The sequence below is a fragment of the Pinus tabuliformis genome, chromosome 7 (assembly GCF_031772625.1).
Source record: "Pinus tabuliformis cultivar Carrire ecotype Pingquan chromosome 7, CPIR1, whole genome shotgun sequence".
Lineage (NCBI taxonomy): Eukaryota > Viridiplantae > Streptophyta > Pinopsida > Pinales > Pinaceae > Pinus > Pinus tabuliformis.
Window position 1 is genome coordinate 1,363,102,515 of NC_142293.1, and position 17,166 is coordinate 1,363,119,680.

General features: G+C 39.5%; 1 protein-coding gene across 3 annotated transcripts in view; it reads right to left on the reverse strand.

Moving 5' to 3' along the window:
* The window catches only part of LOC149252656 (synaptonemal complex protein ZEP1-like), a 208,548-nt gene that overhangs the window by 125,045 nt on the left and 66,337 nt on the right, over positions 1-17,166 (reverse strand). The gene's annotated exons all lie outside the window — the stretch shown is intronic.

Consider the following 17,166-nt stretch of genomic DNA (forward strand, 5'->3'; position numbering starts at 1 on the left):
TTCTTTATTCATCTCTATCATGGATGAGATTATATCATAATGATTAACATTATATCATAATGATTAAGATTATATCTCAATACTAATTTGTTTTAAATGACTTACACATGCATCGATTCTTTGGTTACTTCGCATTAAATCGAAAATTTGATTTTCTTAAATCCTATCAAGTGGCATTGTATTCACGTACTCAATTATACCATTAAAACAAATGTGTGCTTGCAGTCACTCTACTTTTTCCCATAGTTTATTGAAGCTCTCATTTTGCAATTTTGAACATATTTCCTCACAAAGGGATTCAACCAAGGTGCTTGCAACTACTAATGTGCCACCATCGCACCCTAGCATTGCATCATAAACGGATTTCCAAGCATAGGAAGTTTCCATAGAAGAAATTCATTGGTTATGCCATATGTTTTTGAAAGACGTCTGCAGAACAAGGCATGCAAGAACTTCAATTGTATACATCAAGTATACAAAAACAACAGGAATTTATTTTGGGTGAATAGTGAAATTATGTCGGTAATTTAGATGAGCATAATACACATTGAACTTATTTAGAGACCCAAGAAAATAAAGGAAGCTAATCTTTTAGGAACACTTAAAAGAAGATGCTACATCCCTGCATGATAAGTCCATGCAAAAATAGGAATAGTATTTATTTTCATTAAATGGAAGCCATGCCGAAATCTCTCCCTTAGTAGCAAAATATTTAGAAGCAAATACTTAAGATAGCCCAATAAACCGGAGTACACACCATTTGCACCAATGTGAGCATGAAGCAATGTTATCAGAACCAGACCAGTGGTTGTTATTAGAATGGAATGATGCTCTGCAAGTGACAGTTGTCCCATGGCTCTCAATGCTTCACCTGTAGGGTGTCATAATGTTGAAAAGTGTAACTAGGTTCGGTCTTCATAATGACATATTATGATTTTATAAAAGAGATGTAAAGAAGAAAAATAAAATTGTTGTAATGCTTCCATCATGGGTTTTATAAGCAAGAGATTTTATTTTTAGTATAAGCTCCCATTGAGAGTCCTTAGGGATATTGTCATCTAGTCATAAAAGTCTAAAGAGTCATTGTGATGTAATGAAGGCATGTTACACATTGTAAAGAGTCATACTTGTCTATGTAAATTCACCCTCCAAGACCTTGTCACTAGCCCTCACACAAGTCGGCCTACAACAAAGGAATAATGCTAGAAGATGAAGTCGGCCTACTCCAAGGATAATGTCGGCCTAATGGACATGGACCAACGACTATATATACCCATGCTCGACCTCATTTGGAGACCAGCAATATCAGTGAAGAAAGTCTAAGAAAAAGTGTGAGAAAGAGTCTCTAGATCAATGAAGGAGGAAGAAAAGATAGCGAAGGAGAAGGTTATCATTGATGGACTGTCTTTGGGCCAGATTACCCTCACACATGTGAGAAATTGAAGGTCTGAAAGTTGGCAAGGATAGACCAAAGTTTGCAGTAGTAAAAGGGTGATCAAGTTTGGGAAAGAACTTCGCTCTAGGAGGCTGAGTAAGAAGGTGAAAGAAGTCTTTGTCTTGAGGAGACTATTCAAGGAGCAAAAAATATCTAGGGTTTCTATGGTAGAGTTGCAGACTTACAAGGAGAGGCTGAGAATCTGAAGGAAGTCGAGAAGAGGAAGAGGAAGAGCAGTGTTGAAAAGGAGGCTAGTGACTTGGTCTTGGGAGGACTCTAGTGTCAAGGGTCTTTGTCATGGTCTTGGTATTCGTCAATTGAAGGTTCTATAAGAATAATTTCGTTTGGGTTTTCCTCTCAAAGAGTGAGAAGTTTTGGCCCTGGCTGACAAGCCTATATACTATGTCTCTTGTCACTTTAATGTTCATGATTTGATAATTGCCTTGATGAAAAGAACACAATAATAACTCAAGAAGAGAAGATCATAATCAAGAATTACAAAGACTATCACAAGCAATTATCATAAGTAGAGAAATCAACTAGTTATTGATGCCCTAGATTTCTCAACATGGTATCAAACCTAAGGTGCTAAAGTCAAGAAAGGGCATCTAGTAAAGGAGACAAAAAATACCAAGCAAGAGATCAAGATCTTCATCATACCGAAACCCTAGATGAAGAAATCTACTTTAGCAGGAATCTTGGAATCATCATCAAGGAAGAAGCAAAGAAAAAGTTGAAACCCTAGAAGTATTTCTAATCTGCAAAGAAGTCGAAGTATCTTGAAGGATAGAAGGCTAAAGGCATTATCATCATCTTCTAAAAGGTTCCAAGGCAGTCTCTCCCTTATTGAAGAAAAGGATCTCCTTATCCTGAAAAGAAGACCATTTGAGAAGCATTAAATCAATCATCATCAACAAAGGGATCAACTTGAAGATTCTATCTTCACTTATCATGTAAGTACCTTTTTTATAATCTAGTAAAATGACATCATGTTTCAAGGAGAACTATAAACTGGTTGGGACATCGAACTTCCTTGCTTGGAAAAGAAAGATAGACATAGTCCTTGAAGTAAATGAAGTCATTGATCATGTCCACGGAAAGGTCTCCAAACGATTTGAAGATCAAGCACTATCTAAATACATGGAATAGGATCTATGGGCATATCAAAGATCCCCTCATTCCCTATATAGCCGAGTTCGAGACATCAAAATAAATATATGATAAGTTGGTAGAACTATTCTCTGAAAGTACAATAAGGAAGATCATATCACTTAAATCTGATCTATATAAATTGAAGGTATCAAAGGATGAAGAGATATCTTCATGTCTCTCAAAATCATCTCAAATAAAAACTCAATTGCAAGATCTAGGAGGGATGATATCTGATAAACAAATGATCTCCATTATTCTAAACGCATTGACTGATGAACAAGGGAACCTCATGTCTAATCAGGAAGAGGAAGTTATCCCATTCAGCAACTTGTGGTCTCTATGCAAGACAAAAGAAAACAGGTTGAAGGGAGAAAGTGATAAAGGATCAAATAAAAGGGGTCAAACAGTGACAAAGAGAAAGGGAAACTTTGGTAAATTTGGTCCTCAAAAGAAAAGGAAGAACATGGCTAAAGATCAGTGCTCTAGATGTCAAGAATATGGGCACTATAAAAGAGATTTGTTGAAGAATCTAGGGAAATTAGGTTAATAAGATTCTTTTCACGATGATAACTATTTGTGAGGTACTTTTTACTTTTTCTTAATAGCACAAACTTCTCTTGTTATTATTAGAGTGTGTTTTCTTACTCATCAAATAGTTACCAAAACAAAAGAGACAAGAACACAAGATGTTGGCTTTCTGCCAGAGCTAAAACCTCTCACTCTTTGAGAGGAAAACCTGCACAAATTCTTCTTATAGAGATTCAAATTGACGAATACCAAGACCATGACCCTTGACCTATTTGGCCACTCCAAGACCAAGACACCAATCCTCTTCTTCGTCATTGCTGAGATCATCATCACTGCTACTGAAGTCATCACTACTGAAACACGGAGATCATTAATGTTGCACCATTGTTGCACCTTCACCAAGATCTTCATCATAACAATGAGATCTCTATACTGAGATATGTATATATATATGAGAGTTGCACCTAGATCCATCGAGATCATGACCTTGTAACTATGTCTTCATCAAGATCATGATTGTATGTATACTGAGACCATGATTACATCTATGCCGAAATTATGACTACATGTAGAATTTATGCCGAGACAGAGTGTGTCACTGTGGGATCACCAAGATCCTCCTCATTCCAAATATGCCGAGACAAAGTGTGTCACTGTGGGATCACCGAGATCCTCCTCATCACAAATATGCCAAGACTGCAAGGAGAAAGGTTTGAGCCAATGTTACTTGGGAGCGGGAGCGGAAGCGGGAGCGGGAGCGACCATTTTCAGAAGCTCCCGGTTTGGGAGCGAATCCCGGAGCGATTTTTTAAAAATATATATATTTTTTAATTTTTGATACATATATGTCAACAAAAACATGTAGAATGATGAAATAGACATAAAAAACATAAAAAAACATAAATTGATCATTGAACCATATCACATCAATCATCTAGAAATTATAATCGTCATCAACCTTAGTAAAATTAAAATACATATTACAACTGCAACATATTGAGTCTTATAAATCATGATTCATCAAATTCAATATTAAAGTTTCAACTTCAAGCTTTCAGAATTGAAAATTCAATAACATTTATCATCATTGATCACCAAAGTAACAAGTTGTACTTGTAAGCCAAGTTTAACCATTACAAGAAGTAATATCGAAGATATTTCTAAGTCCTGACTCCTAACTTCTAACTGTTAACATGATATGAAATGTTAAAAATTTATAAAATGAAACATGAATAATGAGATGAAATGAAACAACTTTAGTGACTAGTCTTTCACAAAGCATCATATTCATAATTCACAATCATTACCAATGAGTTATAATTGCCAAGGCCCAACTTCAAACTTCAAATTTTCATTGTCACAGTGATATAATGTTTACAAAAAATATCATAATGTCATAATGATATGAAAGAGTCAAGAGTCAAGAGTCAAGGACTCAAAACTCAACACTGAACAGTTATGAAAACTAAAGTGACAAGTCACAAGTCTAATAGAAACTAAAAAAGACAAGTAAACTGTAAATCTACAAGTGGCCCTTGCCACGAGAGTCTCCAGGAGTATAAGTAGGTCGTGGTGGTCTTCTAGGAGTCTCCCGCCCAGACCGACGACCAGAACTAGAGCCTCCACGCGAGGGTGCCGATGGAGGTGGCGACAGCAATGGAACAAGACTCGGGCCCCGAGAACTGCTATTGGATGGTGGAGGTGGAGGTGCCATGGCTGCTGCAGCTGCTTCAGCTTCATCCCGTACAAGCTCCTCTTCTAGTTCTTCCATATGTACAATGCCATCCTCCAAATTGTCGTCCTCAGGGTGATTGTCCCAAATTTTATATGTGGGATCTTCATTAGCCCGATCACAGTAATGGCTCAACAACCTCAAGTTGTAGTGCACATAAACCAAGCTTTCTGCTCGGTTTTCGTTGAGCCTGTTTCTTTTCACATTATGTATATAACTGTAGGTGCTCCAACACCTCTCTGCAGAAGAAGAATTTACAACCTGTGAAAGAACTTTTATTGCCAATTTTCGCAAAAGTCCGTGGCCGCCATATGTTTCCCACCATGTGAGAGAATCAAATTTATCTTTGTCATCCATTGCATGGAAGTTACCATACAAACCACTGCCAGTGAAGTATCTGCCTATTTCAAGGCGCACAGCTGCACATTCCTCCCTGTCAGGCACCAACTTTTCTAATGCTTCCAGATATCCTCTAGTTACCTCTCGATCTAAATGGGGTTTGGTCCTAACACCACCCCCTGCTGCAGGTTTGCCCAACCAAGAATCTGAGTAGTATTTTGGCGTAAGGATATACGCCAAGCAATGTAGTGGAAGGTTAAGCCTATTCCACCGTTCACACACACAATCGTGAATCAGTTTGTACAAGTCGGGATCTTTGTTATGAACAATGTCTTTTATTTCCCCCAACATGGTATCCATTTGCTCATACACCTCGCCAATCACTGGTTTGTCTGTATCTGCAAACCGAATCATGTTATAAATTGGCTTGGTGAAATCCAATACCTGTCTCACAGTTGTCCAAAACTGCCCATCAAGAGCGGCCTCCTCCACCGTTTCAAAACCTGCAATGTCAACTACATTTGTAGCCCTTTCCTTTAACACCTGCCAATGTGGACTTGATACCATGCTAGCTAATGCCTCTCTTACCTTCAAAAGGCGCCTGAAGGTGAGGTAATAGCTACCAAATCTAGTCCTCGCAATCTTCAGCAACTCCAATCTCGAGTGACTGCGGAAAAGGCCATGGGTATTGCTATGATTTGTAATAAATTTTATCATTTTTTTTCCTTTCTTGTACAAATCACCAATCCATTGGTATTGTTCATTTTTGTTTTTGACAATATCATGCAACAGAAGGTTCAATGTGTGAACCAAACATCCAGACCAAAATATGTTCGGGTATTTATACTCAATAATTGCTCCCGCTGCCTTACAATTAGGAGCATTATCAGTGATGACTTGGATGACATTGTATGGGCCAATACGCTCAATTGTTTCAAGCAATGCTTCTGCAATGTTGATAGCGGTCTTGAACTTGTCTGAGTAATCATGTGCAGCTAGAAAGATGGGACCACTAACAGACACAGCAAGAACACTTATCAATGGCTTGCCTTTTACATTTGTCCATCCATCAGATACAATGGACACCCCATTGTCAGTCCAAGAACTTGTCATTTTATTCAAAGAATGTGATATTTTTGCTTTTTCATGATCAAGGCCAACAGTTCTTGCCTTGTCATACCCAGGGCTCTTGTATCCTTTAGGGGCATCATTTATGGCAGAAACCATTTCGTGCCAAAAAGGTGAGCGTAGAACATTGAATGGTATCCCACATGCATAGAGGAACCTGTAAACTTTTGAATCCACATCATTCCTACACCCCTCATCAAGGAAATCTGATATGGTTCTACGGCGTAAAGATGATGACCCTGTGCCTCCATGTCCATATCCACTGCCTTGGGAGGATGCTAAAGGAGTTCTTTGTGAGCTTGGTTCAAAGAAACCCCTTGATCTTTTTGCTCTGTATTGGGCGTCCTCCTCTTCCTTTATGTATTTGGCTCTATCTGCTGTTGACACCTTGTCACAAGTTTTGATTCCTATTTGTTTCTCTCCATCCCATGGCCTTTTCCCGCAGAGGTGTCTTCTAGCACGGGTGTATGAGCCTGTGTAGTCAGTGTTGCAATGGGGGCAATGAAATTTAGTGGTTCCACCCCCTCTCCCTGTTTCAGCCCTGTGAACATATTTCCACAATGGAGTTTGGTCTTGTTTAGTTTTTTGACCCTCATGTTCACCCTCCTCCACATCCTCCTCACTGGGGTTTTCACCCATTTGACTTCCTCCGGCTTCTTCATCCACCTCTTCAGTTTCAGGCCCCCTCCGTTTCCTACTCTCCACCACCATAATAACCAGAAAGGGGACCAGGAAGAGGAAAATGCCAATAAAAATGCTCAGGTCCATCGTGTTTGATGTTTGTAGGGTTTGAGTCTTGAATCTGCAAATTAATTTAGTTTATTGGGATTAATTCATTTAATTTATTAATTTAATTTAAATTAATGATCTTTAAACTCAAACATGTAAATGAAACTAACCAAATTAACTACCTAACCAGCTAAACTAACTAAATGATTAAGTTACTTACCTCTGCAAGCTTCCTCCTCGCTCCTTGGCACTTGCTCCTCGCTCCTCAGCTCTGGCTCCTTGCTCCTCAGCTCTTGCTCCTTGCTCCTTTGCTCTTTCTCAACTCTCAATCTCAAGCTCAATGAAGTTGAAATGAGTTTTTTTTGGCCCATTGGGCTTATAAACAAAAAAAAATTAGTTAAATTTTTTTGATTTTTCGGGTCCGGCGGAATTTTTTTCCGCCGAACCGCTCCCGGCCAGTTAAAAATCGCTCCCGGAGCGTTTTTTAATGCCCGGGAGCGATCAGGGAGCGATCGCTCCCCAATCGCTCCCGGGCATTAAAAAGCGCTCCGGGAGCTCGGGAGCGATCGCTCCCTGAAACGCTCCCTATCAGAGCAGGGAACGTAAATTTTTTTAAGGGAGCGCGCTCCCGAAAATCGCTCCCGTCCGGGAGCGATTTTGGGAGCGCGCTCCCGACCCGCTCCCGAGCCGCTCCGGCCCGGAGCGCGCTTCGGGAGCGGGTTCGAGGGGGGGGGGGCGCTCCCCCGCAACACTGGTCTGAGCCCTTTTTTGTGGTATCTGAGGCTGCTTCTGTGATCATTGTATTGGTAGGTCGAAACTGTGAGGAGGCCAAGACTTCATCTTTGTGGTACCCATCCGAAAAACACAGAGATGCTTGTCCGAATTCTCTGCCTTCTATGGTGACCCTAGCCGCATATAAATAGTGGTTTGCCTCTACACTTGAGCCGACATGTCATGTTGAATGGGTGTGTCTCCATAGGTGAGTCGACAAGACTTCCTTTGTTATTGTTTGGAGGCCAACTTCTTCAAGAGGGATTGTGCTTGTCTTTGGAGGGCTTCTAGACATTTCTATAGACTTGTATACATTAAACATAGGCTCAAGAAGAGCTCTTCATACATGACATTAATTCTAGACTCTAAATGACAAATCCTATTATTCTAAAATCACTTGCTCATGAAACCCATGAAGCAAGTTTACAATAATAATTTTGTTCTCTTTATTACATCATTTACATTAGTCATAATTACATGTCATTATGAAGACCGAACCTAGTTACTTTTTTTCAACAAGATTGTCCTAAAAGGAACAATAACAAAAGAAACAAGGAAGAAGCCCATATTACCAAAGAAGTGAAAGAACTTGAGGCGAAGAAGCCTAAGAAGGAGGAAGTGAGAGATCACTACTATGACTGAGACAATTTCCTTCACTAAAAGGTACTCTTCTGTTGTGTAAATTACATATAGGAAGCATTGAAAAATAAGATAGGATGCATCATATTAGAGTATGGTATCATGGTAGAAGCATTAGAAGAGCTCGTGTCACATGCAACGTGAAGTATGTTTGGAACAAAAACCCATGGCAGTCAACTATGTAGAATATAGCTCTTAGAGACCTCATTAAAAGCTCAAGATATTCTTATGGAAAAAGGAAGAAGTCATCTAGGAAAAAGGTCATCATATATCTATCAAAAGGAAACATCTATTGATGAGGATACTTTAGATCCTCAAGATTCTCTAATGGAATGTTCATTGTAAGGTTCATCGATCATGAGGAGAAGCAAAGGTTTCATCAAGAATTCCAAAATTGTGGAATTCATGGGATGATGGTATGATGATATAACAAAGAAGCAAATCAAAGGAATTACTTAATTCAAGGGAAGCTGCTACAAGAAGTCTGGATGACCCAAAGGAAATATGAGGTATGTATGCTTACATTTGATATTATGGGAGTCATGTCATATGGTTGCAGGCAATATGGATCAATGTTCTATCTTGAGAAGCATGATCAAAGAAAGGATCTCCTCCCTCAAAGTATGTAGGAATGCATGGGTCACATATTTATTAGATGAAATCAACATAATGTGTCCTCATATGAAGTATGAGGTGATTTACTACAATTGAGGAACTCTAATTGGAAGTTCCTGGGAATAAAATATGTGAAGAAAGAAAGGAAGAGATCATGGAATATGCAACAATGGAAAAGGCAAGCAACATCTGAAAGTCCAAGAAGATGTGACTATGTTATCTCCCAAAAAGATATGAAGACTCTGATGGAAGTCTGGAAAAGATGGAGACCCTTGACAACACATATCTTTAGGAGATGTGTCAACATGTATGCTGGATGTTGATGCCTACAAGTAGATGTCATGATGAAAGACCATCACAAAGGTAATTATGATTTAAGTGTTCATTTCTTATTCGTGAACTAGTATCTGGATGGGCTTATGCAAGGCTACCAAAGGGAAGAACTGTGGATGTCTTCCAAGAGAACCATGTAGAAGGATGTAAGATCCTTCCAAAGAAGAAAGCACGATGAAGGAAGCATAACATGAAGCAAAGCCAGATGTAGACTAATGGATCACTTTTTGATGAAAGGAGTGATGACATGACTGACTCATGGATGAAAGTGATGGATGGTCTATGCCCTATGTAGAAGTCCCAAAAGATGAAGACTTTGTGACGAAGGAATTCATGACATCAAAGGAAGGAGTTCTTCAAGCAGTTGAGGAGCTGTTGTAGGTCCCTAATTAAGAGGGAGCCTGGAAACTAGTTTCTTACTTGGAAGAAACTTGGAAATTACTAAGCCAAGAGGGAGCTTAGGTACATTCCTTTTGTAGGAATGAATACATGCCTTTATTGGAATTGATATGTCCTCCCTAATTGAGAGGGAGATATAGACACATCATTTTGGTCTTCACCTGGGAAGACAGAATGGAGGATTGGGTAATCATTTGGCATCCGATGCTCTTTAAAGATGAGATAGGGAATCCAAGATAAGAGTAGTCATAAAGGACCGATATTCTTTAAGGACTAGGGAGTCCAAGATAAGAATAGTCTTGATGGAACACACCCTGAGAACTTAGGTGGGGTATGCTCCGAGAGAGACAATGATGAGAGTGTCTATAAATAATTGGTCTCGCCAGCATTGAGCAAAGATCTTGTAGACAGGTAGAGTTGTTAGTCAAGGTCTTGCTATGTAACAATGTTGGTTGATATGATGCTATACAAATGGGTTACCAATCTGATTCTTCTTATGGGAAATTCTTCAGATTGAGAATGACCAAGTACCATTATAAATACCTCCCTAGTTAAGAGGGAGTGTTGAAAAGTGTAACTAGGTTTGGTCTTCATAATGACATGTAATTATGATTTTATGTAAGAGATATAAAGAATAAAACTAAGAGTATTGTAATGCTTGCATCATGGGTTTCATGAGAAAGAGATTTTATTTTCAGCATAGGCTCCCATTGAGAGCCCTTAGGGATATTATCATCTAGTCATAAAAGTCTAAAGAGTCATTGTCATGTAATGAAGGCATGCTACGCATTGTAAAACGTCATAACTGTCTATGTAAAGTCACCCTCCAAGACCTTGTCACTAGTGTGAAAATTCGTCAACAGGAACCCCTACTACAGCAACTAATGATATTACTCCTATTTGTTAAATTTCTTTAAACAAATTACTTACAATTTTCGATGGAAAATATCGTAATACATACACTACAACCTTCACTTAACTAAAATATATGCGGAAACAAGAGACTGAGCAAAAACGAAAATACAACACAATAGACACCTTTATTTTTGAACAAAAATCCCCAGAAAAACCCAATGCGGGAAAATCGGTGCAACAGTTCTGAGGGTTTATTATTATTAAGCAGTAGCAAATTCTGAATACATCTCTAAATACCTCTCGAGTAATTCAGTTACAGAGAGAGAAATACTGGCAGAAAGATTTGTGAGATTACCTCACACAATCACTAAGAAAATCTCGGTTGATCTGGATACTGAATGAAGTTCCTTTGACATGCCCTATGTTTCTCTGCGCAGTCCTCACATAGTCTCTACGTCAACCTCTCTAGGCTCTGCACCACCCAGTCTGTTGATTGATTTTCTGCCCAAATTCTCTGCTCTCAACCTCCCGGTCTTACACCCCAGCTCCCGGCTTCTAAAACTAACTCTCGTCAACAAAATCTCGAACTCTCTCTCACCCTCTGCGTTGTCTCTGCGTGGCCCTTCGTAGCCCTGCGTCAGCCTCTGCGTCTAGGCTACTAGATCACTCTCTGCCTCTCTCTGTTGATGATTCTCCGGCTGAGAAAATCTCTCTCTCCAGATGTTATCCCTGCCACTCAACTGCAAGAAATCTCCTCGATCAGAACTTCCTCCTAAGAACTTCTCACTTCATATATTTGATCTCTTGACCTCTCCATCTGTTCTCCAAACGACCCTCAAGCTCCCTTCTTATATCTTTCTGTTGGACAACCAACGGCCTAGATTAACTCCTAATCAAAGGCTCAAATCATTTTGGCTTGATCTTCGTCTTCTTCTAGAATTTACACCCACAATTAGATTAATACCCATTACTATTTTTAATTCCCAAAGTTTAGACTTAGGATCCCATTAAAAAATATTAATTATTTTAATAAAATTGTCTTTGGGTGGAATTTCCCAAAACGCTTTCTAGGTTCTTTGGAATGCATGTGCCCAAGCCTCACTGCAAAATTTGAGGCCTAGAGCACATCCGATGCTACCCCAAATCAACAACTAGCTCTCAAACAAGTGGACCTACAACGAAGGAATAATGCTTGAAGATGAAGTCGACCTGCTCTAGGGATCATGTCGACCTAATGGAAATGGACCAAGGACTATATATACCCATGCTTGGCCTCATTTGAAGACAAGCAATTTCAGTGAAGAAAGTCTAAGAAAAAGTGCAAGAAAGAGTCTCTAGATCAGCGAAGGAGAGGGTCATCATTGAAGGACTATCTTTGGGCCAGAATACCCTCAAATCCGAAAGTTGGCAAGTATGGACCAAAGTTTGGAGTAGTAAAAGGGTGATCAAGTTCGGGAAAGAACTTCGCTCTAGAAGGCTGAGTAAGAAGGTGAAAGAAGTCTCCCTCTTGAGGAGACTATTCAAGGAGCGAAAAACATCTAGGGTTTTTGTGGTAGAGTTTCATACCTACAAGGAGAGGCCGAGAATCTGAAGGAAGTCAAGAAGAGGAAGAGGAAGAGCAGTGTTGAAAAGGAGGCTAGTGACTTGGTCTTCGGAGGACTCTAGTGTCAAGGGTCTTTGTCATGGTCTTGGTATTCATCAAGAAGAGGAAGAGGAAGAGTAGTGTTGAAAAGGAGGCTAGTGACTTGGTCTTGGGAGGACTCTAGTGTCAAGGGTCTTTGTCATGGTCTTCGTATTCGTCAATTGAAGGTTATATAAGAATTTTGTTTGGGTTTTCCTCTAAAAAAGTGAGAGGTTTTGGCCCTGGCTGACAAGCCTATATACTGTGTCTCTTGTCTCTTTATTGTTCATGATTTGATATTGTCTTGTTGAAAAGAACACAATAATAAAGAGAAGATCATAATCAAGAATTAAAAAGACTATCACAAGCAATTATCATAAGTAGAGAAATCACCTAATTATTGATGCCCTAGATTTCTCAACACATAATGCTCCTCTAGTGGACCTGGGCCCCAGTGAAGTTGCCCAACCAATGATGAAAACCACCTGCCAATCACACATAATGTCCATCGCTGCATCTTCACCATACGGTACAATTAATCATTAGTGCATCTAAGTGAACCAAGCTTGTTAATCAAGGGAAAATTGAGACTTCATAGAGGGCTTCTCTTCCAAATTTGAAGCTTTGATCACGTAATGGACAAGGGGGTAGAAATGATGAAGAAGTCCACATATTGGGTGTACAGATGTGAGGAGGGAGCAATCGTGGTTGCATGAGTTACCCCAACCTTTGTTTTTCCATGTCTTTATTTTCCTTTTGCTTTTTCTTGATTTTTCTTTGTATTATTGCTCGAAGCTCTAGGAAATGAGAGTATGTTGTGAATGATGTGTAGTAGTTATCACCCCTCTAAAGGTGGGGCACTTCATCGCCCACCAAGGGTTGGGACGTGCATGGGTTCCTTAATGATGCGATGGGACAACTATAGGTGAGGAACTAGGATGATGGCCACAATGATAAGGGGTAGAGCTCATGCTTGGATTTTTCCAACGTGTTATTATTAATGTTGTGGCCATCTTTTGCATTTTGTGATTTTCTTTTTCTTTTGTTTCTTGTTTGTGGCCATGATATGTTGTTACCTTTCTTTTAGTTGCATCCACCTTCGGGGAAATGTTTCCAAACCTGACCCAGATTTGTGGACAAGGGGAGGGGGTGTGCTAGACCCTACGGACCCAATGATCATGTGGACCCAAAGAAGGGAAACAGTGAATAGGGCTCGTAATGTGTGGAAGCAAGTGATAAATATGGAATGGGAAAACAGGACCACACTACCAAAATTGGTGTTTTCCAAGTAGTGTCATTCCTAAATCCATAGGCCAATATGGGAGATCCCATGGGACTAGGATTGAAGATTAACCCCCCATTTAAGGTGAGGGAACAAAACCATGGTCAAAGCCCTTCCTTCTTCCAAGTCACCCAATAATCCATGCCCAAATACCCAAATGAAAAACAAGCATAAGCACTTGATTTCACAATGAAAAACATACCTTTTGGGTCAAATTGCCCAGCTTCTAACATGTGATCTTGACAAATGGGCGAGGAAACATACAACTAATGCAAGTGGCAAGGATAAAGTGGCACATCACATTGGCTACAAAGGGGTTGCCAGGCATTGTTGACTGTCAACTAGAAGAAGATCAATAAGAGAAAATCTCTCCTAGGGGTACCCACTATTGGTGGGTGACGTTTGACTCCAACTGGGACATGAGCTCACTGTAGAGCGCATGATCCATGTACTCAAATGGGGAGGTCATGAGAAATCCAGCAATCTCCTAGAACATAGACCTGTATCCTGCACATCACAATACAACTATTGGAAGCATGTGCATTGGGCGTACTTTTATTGCCCATGCTTTTCATCAAATAATAAATTCATACAGAAAAGTAAATCTATTTAAATGCAAGTCTAATCTATCTGCAAGCTAATCTAGCATCAAAACATAATATGATGATGTTAGCTATGCAAACAGAATATGCAATGCACCTACACTACCATACAATGATAGCACAGTATGCATGAGCTAAGTATAGTCATACAACGAATGTACCCAACATATTATTAAATCAATATAACATCCCTTGTTCATACGAGTTCTTGTGAGATAGGGCATCAAATTATCACATCCTCCTTTGCAAAATTGGCTCAATGATGGGCAAGGGTGGGACGCAGGGAAACAAGAAGAGAAAGCATGATCAAAAAGAATCATGGATGACAAACAAGGATCCACCTTGTACCACTAGATCCTCTCTTGTAACCAAAGACTGGAGAATTCAACAATCAAACTCATGAACTTTCGATGAAGAACAACCCCAGGCATATCATTCTCATTGGTGTCCTCAAGGACATGCAAGGAGTGATGAGATGAAAGAGAGACAAGATCATCATTAGTGTCATATATCGGATCATTGTCAAAATAATGACCAATATCCCACTTCCCTTCTTTAACATGCAAAAATGCATCAATATTAACCTCATGCAATTCCCAAGGAGCCATTGCCTTAATCTTCGCATGACAATTAAATAGGAGCCACCAAGGTGAATTTTAAGATACCTTGAGAGGTGCTTGCTTCACCCTACAAGCATTGACATTAAGGTTCAATGAAGAACAAGGGCTTCGTTCTTCCAATAGAGTCGTCAAATAAGGATCTATATTGTCGTTAGGGAAGAAGGTAAATATAACATAAAGGTAGACTCGCTTTGTCCCCAACAAAGGCGCCAAAATGTTACCACAAAATCTAGCAGACCTTGGAGAGGGAAACCCTACAAAACAAAAAGCTAGACTAAGCGCTAAACATCAAGTAGAGGCCCAATGTCACCTCAACCAAAACCCCTTGCTCTTTACGAATTTTCAGCAATGGGAGGAGTCCAGCTAATGAGAGAGATCACTTAGAATGGATGTGCTAGGCATATGGCATAGAGTGATCAAGCTAGAGTTCAGTCAACAGAGAGGCTCAATAATGGTACAAGGCTTCAAAGAAGCAAAACAATCTCAAAGAAAAGCTCGGGAAAAGAAGGCTCAAGACCTAGGGTTTTGAGATTTTCGAAGGTGATCGGTATTTTCAAGGTCAAGGCTCGAGAGAAAGGCTTCTTGAGATATAATTCAACAAGTACTACACTCATACAACCTTCAAGAAAGTCCTCAAGTTGAGGGAGAAGAAACTAGGGTTTCCCTCCTAGAGCAACACCTAAGGAAAGAGATTTTATAGATGAAATCTAAGTGGAAGCCCACTAAATTGATAGGTTAGGTAGCCTAGACCTATCTCTTAATGTTCAGAATCTCAGATCACCAAAAATCCTCATCCCTAAATTTTCACTCCAAGCCCTATATTTTTGCCCTAGCATTAAAAAGACCGAATTTAAGGAGAGAAATTTATGGAGAAAATTTTGAGATCATCACCAAAGACTTGGACTAGTGCCTTGTACTTTAGGCATATGGAGTCAAGGATGTGTCAAATAAGCCAAATTTGCTACTAAGGAGGCTGAAATTTGATGCCCTAGGTATTAAAATTCCAACATTTGCCCACTCAATGGTAAATAGTGTATGATGGAGAGTTACAAGAATTCCTCCACTAGGAACATTCATGACATGTTAAACAACGAGTAAAATATCCAATTCTCAACTAAATAGGCTTTAAATTTTATTTTCAACAAATTAGGGCATAATCAAGCATAATCTAGAAGTAGCAATTCCATACATTAGAGAAATTTAAAATTATAATCTTCAACAATAGACACTTACAAGATAACATGTACTATATCCATCCATTCACCAAAGAAATAGCTCCAAAGACCATCCAAAATAGCTTCCAAACATCAAAATGCATTCCAAGAATATCTAATAGGCAAGAAGGAACAAGTACGAATTCTCTTATGAGGCCCGAATTCTCCAAGTGATGATGATGAGAGAATGAAAAGGTCTCTTTGCAATTTATACATGTCTAATGATGTCTAATTTAGCCTAAAATCCCCTCAAGTTGTAAAATAATGGGCAAAACTAGGTGAGGTTACAAGCCCACCTCGTAGCCAATGTAAAACATAAGAAATAACCCACAAAAAGGGTTGAAATGATGACATCATGTATACATAGGCCCTTCTAGGGCATGCATTGGGCTCCTCCAATGCCAAGTCGAGTGTAGAGGGCTCCAAAAATATGGATCTAGGGGTTGGCCCCTAAATCTCCATGCAAATCATCCTGTGGACCCCAATTTTGTGTTAAGGGCACAAAATGGGTCTCATGGATCTCCTGGTGATAGATTATGTTGGTTCTACTCCAATGTTGAGGGCTTAGAGGATGGTGTTAGCCCTCCAATGTCTCAAGGGTGAGACAACCCTCATATGGGCCTCAGATCAACTGCCAAAACCCATATATACTGTTAAGTCAACTGGGGGCATGCTGTTCCAAATTGTGAAAATTCCTTGAATGCAATTACTAGAGATTTATCTTCTAACTGTTAGCAGTTTCTTTGTCTTCTGAATTATATTTGGAAAATAACGATAAATTCACAATTGCATTCTTCATAATAAACACACTACGGAAATATAAAATATGGAACTGAGATATACATGCGCACACACACAAAATTGACACCGTTGTTTTTGGATAGTCCCTAGAAAAACCCCAAAAGGAAAACCAATGCAGCGGATGAGGGTTTTATTATTTCTTCAGCAAATTCAAGAGTACAATAATCTACCTACCAAACTAGCAAGGCTCCAGCAATCTTCTACTGGCAAAATAATCTAGAAGACACCCTTGTCTTCCTCTGCAACTGATCTGGCCTTTATTGAAGTGTGTAGCTCAAGAGGTACTCCACAAAACCCTAAGAAGTGGGTTTGTGTGAGTCTGGTCACAAATGGGTTTGTGGTCAAAGAATCCTAGAGAAGGGGTTTTAGAC